Below are 10,378 nucleotides of genomic sequence, written 5' to 3'. Positions count from 1 at the left end.
TCAGTTTTTCTTTCCAATGAGCATGTAATATTTATATAAACATGAAAAACCTATTTTTCTTGTGAAGCTAATTTACTAGACACCTGTGATACCCCAGGAATTACCCTAGGTGCTGGATATACCTTGGCAGGGCAGGAGTGGTCATGGATCTAAGAGCATGGAAACTGGTCTTGGTACCACCTAGATTCCAAAGAAGTTATCCAGCACTTCAGGACCCCCCCCCTCAACCCTCTCAGTTTCATTTGGAGGAGGTAATAGAAATTTCAGGTAGATGAAAAACATATCCGAGAATACCTGGAAATTGTGTCCAGGTTATAGACCAGAAGACTTGCAAGCTTCAGAGACAAGTTCCACTTTCAACATGGCACCAAAGGAAAGATCACAATGGTGTAAAGGTCTGTGTACAGCCCCGCAGAACACTGTGTGATGGAGTATAGAGAGGGAAACAGCCACAAACTCCAAAGTCCATGTATAAAAGCTTGGAAGTTCTGGAAATACTAAGAGAGTCCTGGAGTCAAAATGGGAACCCAGAGGCTGTGACCCTGGTACTGGAAGGCCCTAAGAGACCGTGGACCTAACATCTGAAAAGGACAAGGCATGTAGAGCTACACTTCAGTGGAGACTGAAGGAAAGAATATCAAATACTCCTCCCACAATGCTAGGATAAGTCTTTAATATTGGGAAGGGGATATTGGGTGACTGATGTGAGCTGTCTCCCATTTTAAAATGAATAATTTGACATTGTGGTTGAAATGACTATTTCTGATTGAATTATAATAGTGAAATTTATTAACTATTACCAGGAGATGTGTCTACTTTGGACAAAATGTACCACTTTCTGATTGGAAAGTTCAAGGGTCTGACCTTGAAATACTATCCTTGAGAAACTCTATTGTCAAACAGTCTACATGACTTGATGTCAACTTTTTTGGCTGCTCGTATCTACCTTCAAACCCTCACCACACATAAACCCCGTCTCCCTTCCCTGCCTTAGAAGGTAGAAGAGGAGTAAGGTCAGCAGGTTCAAGTGACATAAGAACTGAAAGGTGTCCATCAGGTTAGGGGATGGAGATGATACAGGGCACCTTTACTAGAGCAGTTTCCATGAACTGCTAAGGTGCCAAAGCCTGGTTCCAGTGTGTAGTGGTATCTCACTATAGGTTTAATTTCATTTCCTTACCTCTACTGATGTTGAGTCCCCTTTTAGGTGTTTATTGGCTTTTGGAATATTCTCTTTTGAGAAGTGCCTGTTCAAGACTTTCGCCCATTTTTATTGATAACTCTTTCTGTTTATTTTTAGGATTCTTTATATATTCTGGATACAAGGTATTTTTTAGATATTTGTATTACAAATATCTACTCATCAGCATCTTGCCTTTTCACTCTCTAAATGTTGTCTTTTGATGGACAGAAGTCTTTAACTTTGATGAATAATTCAACAATCTTTTCTTTTATGATTACTGCTTTTTTGTGCCTAGTTTAAGAAATCTTTTCCTAACCCAAAGTCATAGGATATTTTCCTACATTTACTTCTGCATAGCTACTGTTTTACTTTTCAGTTTTAGGCTACAATCCGTCTGATATTTTTATATGGTGTGGAGTAGAGGTCAATTTAATATTTTCCATGCAAATACACAATTTATTCAACATCATTTGTTGAAAAGACCATCTTTTCCCCTCCCCCTTGGGTACCCTTGTGATAAGTCAGATAGTCAGATTATGTGAGGGGGTCTATTTCTAGATTATCTATTCTGACTCATTGTTCTGTTGAATACCAAATATTTTTAGTGAAAACAGGTTGATAGTAAATCTTGGCATCTGGTGGTATATGTCTTCTAATTTTGTTCTTCTTATTCAAAATTGTCACTGTAATTCTGTGTCCTTGGCATTTTCATATGCATTTTAGAATGATTATTTTTTCAGTTACTCCACCATAAAAAGTAGGGATTTCAATGGATATTACATCACATATATAGATTAATTTTGGAAGAATGGGTACCTTAGCAATATTGAGACATCCAATCTATGAGCAGGCCATACCTTTTCATTTATACACATCTTTTAATTTTACTAATTTTTGTATTTTTTCAATAAAATTTTGGATATTTTGTAAGGTTATTATATATTTGATGTTTTGGTGATTCTGTAAAGGCTATTATCTTAATTTCATTTTCTGACTTTTGCTAATATATATAATACATAACTATATATAATATATTAAATATATAATAAGTAATGATATATATAATAGATTTTTTTAAACTGACCTTATATCCAGTGACCTTCCTAAAATTCACTTGTTAATTATAATAGTTTGTTCATTCTTTCGGACTTTCTACATACACAATATGTCACCTGTGATAAAGTAAAATCTTTCTTACCTCACCCTTTCCAATATTTATGCCATTTTTGTCTTGCTTTATTGCACTGGCTAGGACCTTCAAAAGTAAAGATTGTAGGCATCCTTGCCTTTTTCCCAGAACTTAAAGGAAAATCCTAAACATTCCATTAGAAATGATATGAGGTATAAATTTGTAGATAATCTCTATCAGATTAAGGAAATTCTCCTCAAATCCTAGTTTGCTGAGATTTCTTATCATGGACAGGTATTGAATTTCATCAGATACGTAGTTTGTAGCTATTGAGATGACCGTATGGTTTTTCTCATCCTGTTAATGTGGTTGAATTATGCGGATTGATTTTTTTATTTTAAAAATTGTGGTAAAATACACATAACATATAATTTACCATCTGAACCTTTTTTTTTTTTTTTTTTTTTGCGGTACGCGGGCCTCTCACTGTTGTGGCATCTCCCATTGCGGAGCACAGGCTCCAGACGCGCAGGCTCAGTGGCCATGGCTCACGGGCCCAGCCGATCTGCGGCATGTGGGATCTTCCCGGACCGGGGCACGAACCCGTGTCCCCTGCATCAACAGGTGGACTCTCATCCACTGCGCCACCAGGGAAGCCCCATCTGAACCATTTTTAAGTGTACAATTCAGTGATATTAAGAACATTCATGTTGTTGTAGCCATCACCACCATCCAAAACTCTTCATTTTTCTAAGCTGAAACTCAATATTCATTAAACAATAACTCCACATTACCCGCTTCTCTTAGTCCCTGGAGACTATCATTCTACTTTCTGTCTTCAGTCTGTCTCTGTGAATTTGACCACTTTAGGTACCTTATGTAAATATTTATTCTTTTGTGACTAACTTATTTCACTTAGCAAAATGTTTTCAAAATTCATCTGTATGGATTGATTTCTGAATGTTAAGGCAACCTTGCATGCCTGGAATAGATTCTATTTGGTCATTATATATTACCTTTTAAAAATATTGTTCAATTAGAGTTTCAAAATTTTATATCAGATTTTATGTCTATGTCCAGATTGTCTTGTATGTTTCCTTTTTTTTAGTAGCCTTGTCAGGATTTAGTGTGTGGGATAATGCTGGGCTTGTAAAATGAATTGGTAATTACTTTTTCCCCCCTTTGGAAGAGTTTGTTGTTATTTCAGTTGGTATTATTTTTTTCCATAAATCTTTTCTGTAAAAATGAACAGTAAAGCCCAATGAGCCTGGAATTTTCTTTGTAGGAAAGTTTTAAATTATAGATTCAGTTACTTTGATAGGCATAAGACTATTGAGATATTCTATCTCGTGTCAATTTTGCTAAGTTTTATTTCTAATTTGTCTATATCATTTCATTAAAATATCTAATTATTGGCTTTAAGTAATTGATAATGCCTGCTTGTTATATTTTTAATCTTTGTAGGATCTAAAGTGATGTTCCCTTTTCAGTCTTGGTATTGGTAATTTGTGTACTCTCTTTTTGTTTTCTGTGTTAGGCTCTGTAGGGATTTAACACTTTATTAATCTTTTCAAAAGCCACCTCTTAACTAATATACAGCTAATTTCTTTTTCATTGACTCATGCTCTTCTATTTTCTTCTATCTACTTTATTTGAATTTGATTCATTGTTCTTTTTCTAGCTTCTTGAAATGAAATCTTAGATAATTGATGTTCAACCTTTCTTTTTTGCAAATATTTAAGTCTAAATTTTTCTGTAAGTTCCTATTTAGCTTCATCAAGTAGAAGTTTTTTTAATCAACTTTATTGGGACATAATTTACACATAATAAGTTGTACCAGATTTAACTTTATATTTTGATGAGTTTTGGCAAATTTACACACCTGTATAACCATCACCAAAATCAAGCTATAAAACATTTTTCATCACCCCAAAATTGTCCCCACCTCTGATTCCAAGAAACCATTAATCTGCTTTCTATTGCTATATATTAGAATTGTCTTTTCTAGAGTTTCATATAAATGGAATCATATAGTATATACTGTTTTCTTTCTACCTTCTTCACTCATGAATTTGGAGGTTCATTCATGTTATGTGGTTGGTACTTCATTCCCATAGTGTTAATATACTACAGTTCATTCAGCCATTGATGGATATTTGTATTGTTTCCACTTTAGAGCTATTATGAATGAACCAGCTGTGAACATTCACGTATAAGCTCTGTGTAGACATATTTTCACTTCTATTATATAAATACCTAGGTTCGGAGTTGCTGGGTTATATGGCAAATGTATGTAATATTTTATAAGAAACTGCCAAGTTGTCTTCCAAAGTACCATTTTGCAACCCACCAACAATGTATGAGTGCTCTAGTTACTCCTAGCCTTGCCAACTCATGGTATTGTCAGTCTTTAATTTTTTTCAATTTTATTAAAGTATAGTTGATTTATAATATTGTATTAGTATCAGGTATATAAGTCAGTGTTTAATTTTAGCTTTTCTAATGTGTGTACTAGTACTTCATGGTGGTTTTAGTTTGCATTTCTCTGATGATTAATGGTGAACATTTTTTATGTGTTTAATGGCTATTTATATCTCTCCTTTGTGAAGTATCTGTTTAAGTTTTTTGCCCATTTAAATTAGATGATGATAATGATTATATAGTCTAGATACAAGTCCTTTGTCAGATATGTGTTGTAAATATTTTCTCCCAGAATATGGCTTCCCTTTTAACTTTTCTTAGTGGTGTCTTTTGAAGAGCAGACGTTTTTATTTTGAAGGATATCAGTTTAACATTTCCTTTTTATGGGTCATGCTTTTTGGGTCCTCTCCAAGAAATCTTCACTTTCCCTAAGGTTCTGGAGTTTCTTCTTCCATGTTTTTTTCTAGAAGTTGTACGGTTTTAGATTTTATATATAGGCCTGTGATCCATTTTGAGTTAATCTTTCTGACCACAGATTTTTATATGTTGTATTTTTATTATCATTCAGTTAAAAATATTTTCTAAACTCCTTTGTTATTTCTACCTTGACCCTGGGGTTATTTATAAGCATGTTGCTTACTTCTAATGAATTTGTGGATTTTCTATTTATATATTATGGAATTCTAGCTAATTTCCACTGTGGTCAAAGAACACACTGTATTATTTCAGTCATTTGAAATTTGTTGATACTTACTTTGTGGCTCAGCCAATGGTCTATTTTGGTAAATGCTCCATGTTCACATGAAAATAGCATGGAAATAAGAATTATCACTTGAAATTTCTGCAGTTAGATGTAATGTTCTATAAATATTAATTAGACCAAGTTGGTTAATAGCATTCTTCAAATCTTCCATATTTGTACTGATTTATTTTTCTGCTTGAACTATAAGCTACTAAGAATGGTGTTTTCAAATCTCCAACTATGATTGTGGATTTATCTTTTTTTCTTTTATTTCTATTAATGTTTGCTTTCTACATCTTGAATGTATATTATATATATATTCAAGTGCATATAAATATTCAGTGCATATAAATTTAGGATTGTTATATCTTCTTGTTTAGTTGACCCTTTTATCTATATCAAGCATCCTCTAACTCTAGTAATGTTTTTTGCCATAAATTATACTTTTTCTGATATTAATATAGCCAAGATAATTTTATTTTTGTTAGTGTCTGCATGGTGTGGTAGGCAGAATTCTAAATTGGTTCCTAGATTCCCAGCCCCTGGTGTACAAGCAGTTCCCAGTTATTCAGTCAAACACTAATCTAGGTGCTTTTGTGAAGGGATTTCGCAAATATAATTAAGGTCCCAAATCAGTTGACTGAAAATAGTGCAGTTACCCTCAGTGGGCCAGACCCAATCAGTTGAGACCTTAAAAAGTGTGGGGCTCGTCCTGGTGAGAGAGATTTGATGTATAAGGGGGACTCAGTGTGAGCGACATTCTTCATTGCTGGTTTTGAAGATAGAGGGGCTGTGTGACAAGGCGTGTAGTCACCTTTAGGGACTGAGAGCAGTTTGTGACTGACAGCCAGCAGGGAAACAGGAGCCTCAGTCCTGCAACTTCAAGGAACTGAATTTTGCTAACAAGTTGACTTCACTTGGAGTTGCTGTTTCCTCAGCCTTCAGACAAGAATTGACCCGTTGACTCCTTGATTTTAGCCTTTGAGACCTGAGCAGAGAACCCAGCCATGCCATGCTTGGACTTCTGACCCACAGAGCTGTGGGCTAATAAATAGTTGTTGTTTTAAGCTGCTGTTTCCATAAATGTGTTATGTAGCAGTAGAAAACAAATACACATGCTATATGTCTTTTTCCTATTCTTTTACTTTTAACTTAACCTGTGTCCTTACATTTAAAGTGTATCTCCTTTAAGTAGCATATATTTTGGGTCTTATTTTTATCTAGTCTGATAATCTTTATATTTTAATTGGTGAGTGTAATCCATTTTCATTTAATGTAATTACTAATATATTTGGGTGTAAGTCTCTCTATTTGTTTTGCCTGTTCTTCTTTTGTTTCTCCTTTCTTGCTTTTCTTCGGAATACTCAAATATGTTTCATTTTCTCATTTTTCTACTCCATTCAGTTTAATTATACATTCATTTATTATTTTGGTGTTACTCTGGAGCAGCAGAACTATTTTCATAATAATTCTAAGACCTTTTTCATTCTCATTTTTCTCATGAGTATAGATTGCTGTTTTTCAGAAGCTGCATGGCATGTGATATTGCAAAATATTTAATGCAAAAGAAGATCTCAGAATTCAGCTATCTTCTATTGAGCCATTATTATCAACTGAATTACGTCCCCCCTCAAATTCATATGTTGAGACCCTAACTTCCAGTGCCTGAGAATGTGACTGTTTTAGGAGATAGGGCCTTTAAAGAGGTGATAAGTTAAAATGTGGCTGTTAGCGTGACTCCTAATAACTCTTGACTGGTGTCCTTATGAGAAGAGAAATTTGGATGTACAGAGAGTCACCAGTGGTGCGTACACACAAAGGGGCAACCATGTGAAGAGGCAGCAAGAGGGTGGCTACCAGCAAGCCAAGGAGAGGGGCCTCAGGAGAAATCAACCTTGCAGACACCTTGATCTTGGACTTCTGCCCTCCAGAACTGTGAGTAAATAAATTACTGTTGTTTAAGCCACCTAGTCTGTGACATTTTTTTATGGCAGCCCTAGCAAACTAATCCAGTGAGACGTTAAAGAGATTTGCAAAAATTTAAAACAGTACCACTCTTTGCACTAATTTTTTTGTTTTGAAGATTTGTTTTTATTAAAAATGTTTTCCAATATCATATAGTAGTTTAATAGTATTATTTTTAATAAACTAATAAACATTAAAATTTTTTCCAATTTTAATTTCAAATACAGTAAACTTCAATAGATGTAACCTACATAAATAAAAGGTCTTTGGTTTCCTCAATAATTTTTTAAATTGTAATGTTGTCCTGATACTGAAATGTCCGAAAATCATTGCCCTTAAAATTTGTTTGGCTCTCCATTGGAGCACTCTTTTTTTTTTTTTTTTTTTTGGTTCTTTTTTCTTGGAGCACTCTTGAAATTAATATTTCAAAGCAATGAAAAAAACTAATGTTTTAATTCCATTTACTCTTTGCCTTTTGTTCAATTGTTGTCATATATTTTATTTCTACATGTTTTAAACTCCAAAGGATTTTATTACTATTACTGTTTTCAGCAGTGTTTATTTGTACTTACATATTTACCTATTCCCGTGTTGTTCATTCTTTCCTCACATTCCTTGTTCCAACTGGATCATGTTCCCTTTGCCTGGCTAATTCCTTTGGGCATTTATCATAGCATTCCAGTAGCTTATCTCAGCTTTTGTCTGAAATATCTTTACTTTGCGTTCATTTAGGAAGGATATTTTCACTGGGATAAGTGTTCTAGTCTGGCATTTGTTTTTCATTGTTGTTGCTGTTTTTTCTTTCCTCACCTAAAATAAAACCTCAGCTTCTGGCTTCCAAAGTTTCTATTAAAAAATCAACTGTGTTCTGCTCGTTTTATTTTTTCTCCAGCTACTTTTAAGATTTTATCTTTGCCCTTGGTTTTTGTAAGTTTTAATGTGATGTGCCTAGGTGGAGAGGTTTTTTGTTTGTTTTTAAAGCATATTTTGAGCATGTGGCGCTTCTTGAGACTGTGCTGTGATATCTTTCATCAGTGTGGGGAAACTCTCAGCCACTATTTCTTTAAATATTACCTCTGCCCCATTTCCTCTCTCCCTTATTCTAGGATTCTAATTACCTGTAGGTTAGACCTTTCACCATGGTCCAGGTCTCTCTTTAGGTTTTCTGTATTTCCCATCTTTTTTCTCTCTGTGCATCAGACTAGACACTTTCCACTGAATTGCCCTCCCATTAACTAATGCCTATTCTGTTTTCAATATGTTATTAAACCCATTTTGAATTCTTAATTTTAGTCAGATTTTTTATTTCTGGAATTTTTGTCCTGTCTTTATATGGATTCTAGGTATCTGCTGAAATTCTCCATTCTTTTCTCTTGAATATATTAATAACGTTTATTTTAAAGTCCTGGACAGTTACCTACAGTAGCTGAATCACTTTTTGGTCTGTTCCTTTGTCTATTGTTTTTCTTCCTATCTGGTCAGCTGATTTTTTTAGCATGCTTTCTGATATCTCATTTGATGCCAGACATTATAGGTGAAAAAATTCTGGAGATCCTTGGTTTGTCTTCCTCTAAAGAAGATCAAGATTTATTTAGCACTGTCACGACACTGTTAATCAACTATACTCCAATATAAAATTAAAAGTTTTTTTTAAAATGAACTTATTTACAAAACAGAAACAGACTCACAGACTTAGAGAATGAACTTATGGTTAACAGGGAGGAAGGGTGGTGGAAGGGATAGTTAGGGAGTTTGGGATTGACACGTACACACTGCTATATTTAAAACGGATAACCAACAAGGACCTACTGTATAGCACAGGGAACTCTGCTCAGTATTATGTAACAACCTAAATGGGAAAAGAATTTGAAAAAGAATAGATACATGTATATGTATAACTGAATCACTTTTTTGTACATCTGCAACGATCACAACACTGTTAATCATCTATACTCCAATATAAAATAAAAAGTTAAATAAAACAAAGTTTTATTTTAGCAGACAGAGTACTAGTGGAGCACCCTGACCCCATTTGTGATTGACATTAGGTTGAGTTAAAGCTGGTCTGTTTCAGTTTTGTCCAGCATGGTTCTTCTGGAATCTCAGTGGAAACTCCAAGGCGTTTACCAAGCCCCTCTAACTTGCTAGGGCTTGATCTTGAACTGTAATCTCTGTCTTTCCAGTACTAGATAGCTGCTGAAACCTGCGCATCCATTTAACCTCTCAAGTGCTGCTTTTTACAGGGTTTCTCTTATTTTCACCATTCACAGCTTAGAAGTCAGCTAAAGGTTTGAGGGGAAATTTTATGCAAGTTGTAGAGCTATCTCCTCTAGGATATCATCCCTTATCTCCCAGCGGCACCCCTAAACTCTGACAGTTTCTGCCTGGAATCCATAAACAGAGGAAACGCCAGGTAAATGTAAGCTCACCTCTTACACTCCATTTCTGTCAAAGATCTCAGTTGACGTCTCTCAGCTCCTGTTTAGTCACCCAGTGCTGACAACACAAGCACGAATGGAGCAGCCATGGTGGCATTTGCCCAGCATCACAGGCTGCCCCTTCCCAAGGCTTAATTACCTGCTGCAACTGCTGTCTGCCTTCCAGCAACACGCTCTTCAGTGCTAAGTCCCCAGTATGGTTACCATCCCACTAGGAAACCAGTCAGATGCTTGGCGGCGAGTTGGCTCCACCGGACCCCTTCTATTCTGGAAGCAACAGCAATTCATACAACTGAATCATCCCACACTCTAGGTATTCGCTTGCCTTTCCTGCTTGCCAGACCTCAGACAAAACCACTCACTATCTGGGGATTTATAGAATGTTTGATTCATCCATCTGATACCACATCAAAGCAAGGAACCTACTGTATAGCAGAGGAGATAGAGGAGTGTGCATATTCTCACGGGATCCACAGGTCATATCACATACCACATCCCCA

Source organism: Grampus griseus, assembly GCF_964374135.1.
Source record: "Grampus griseus genome assembly, chromosome: 20".
NCBI classification, from domain to species: Eukaryota; Metazoa; Chordata; class Mammalia; order Artiodactyla; family Delphinidae; genus Grampus; species Grampus griseus.
Note: the sequence above shows the minus strand (reverse complement) of the source record.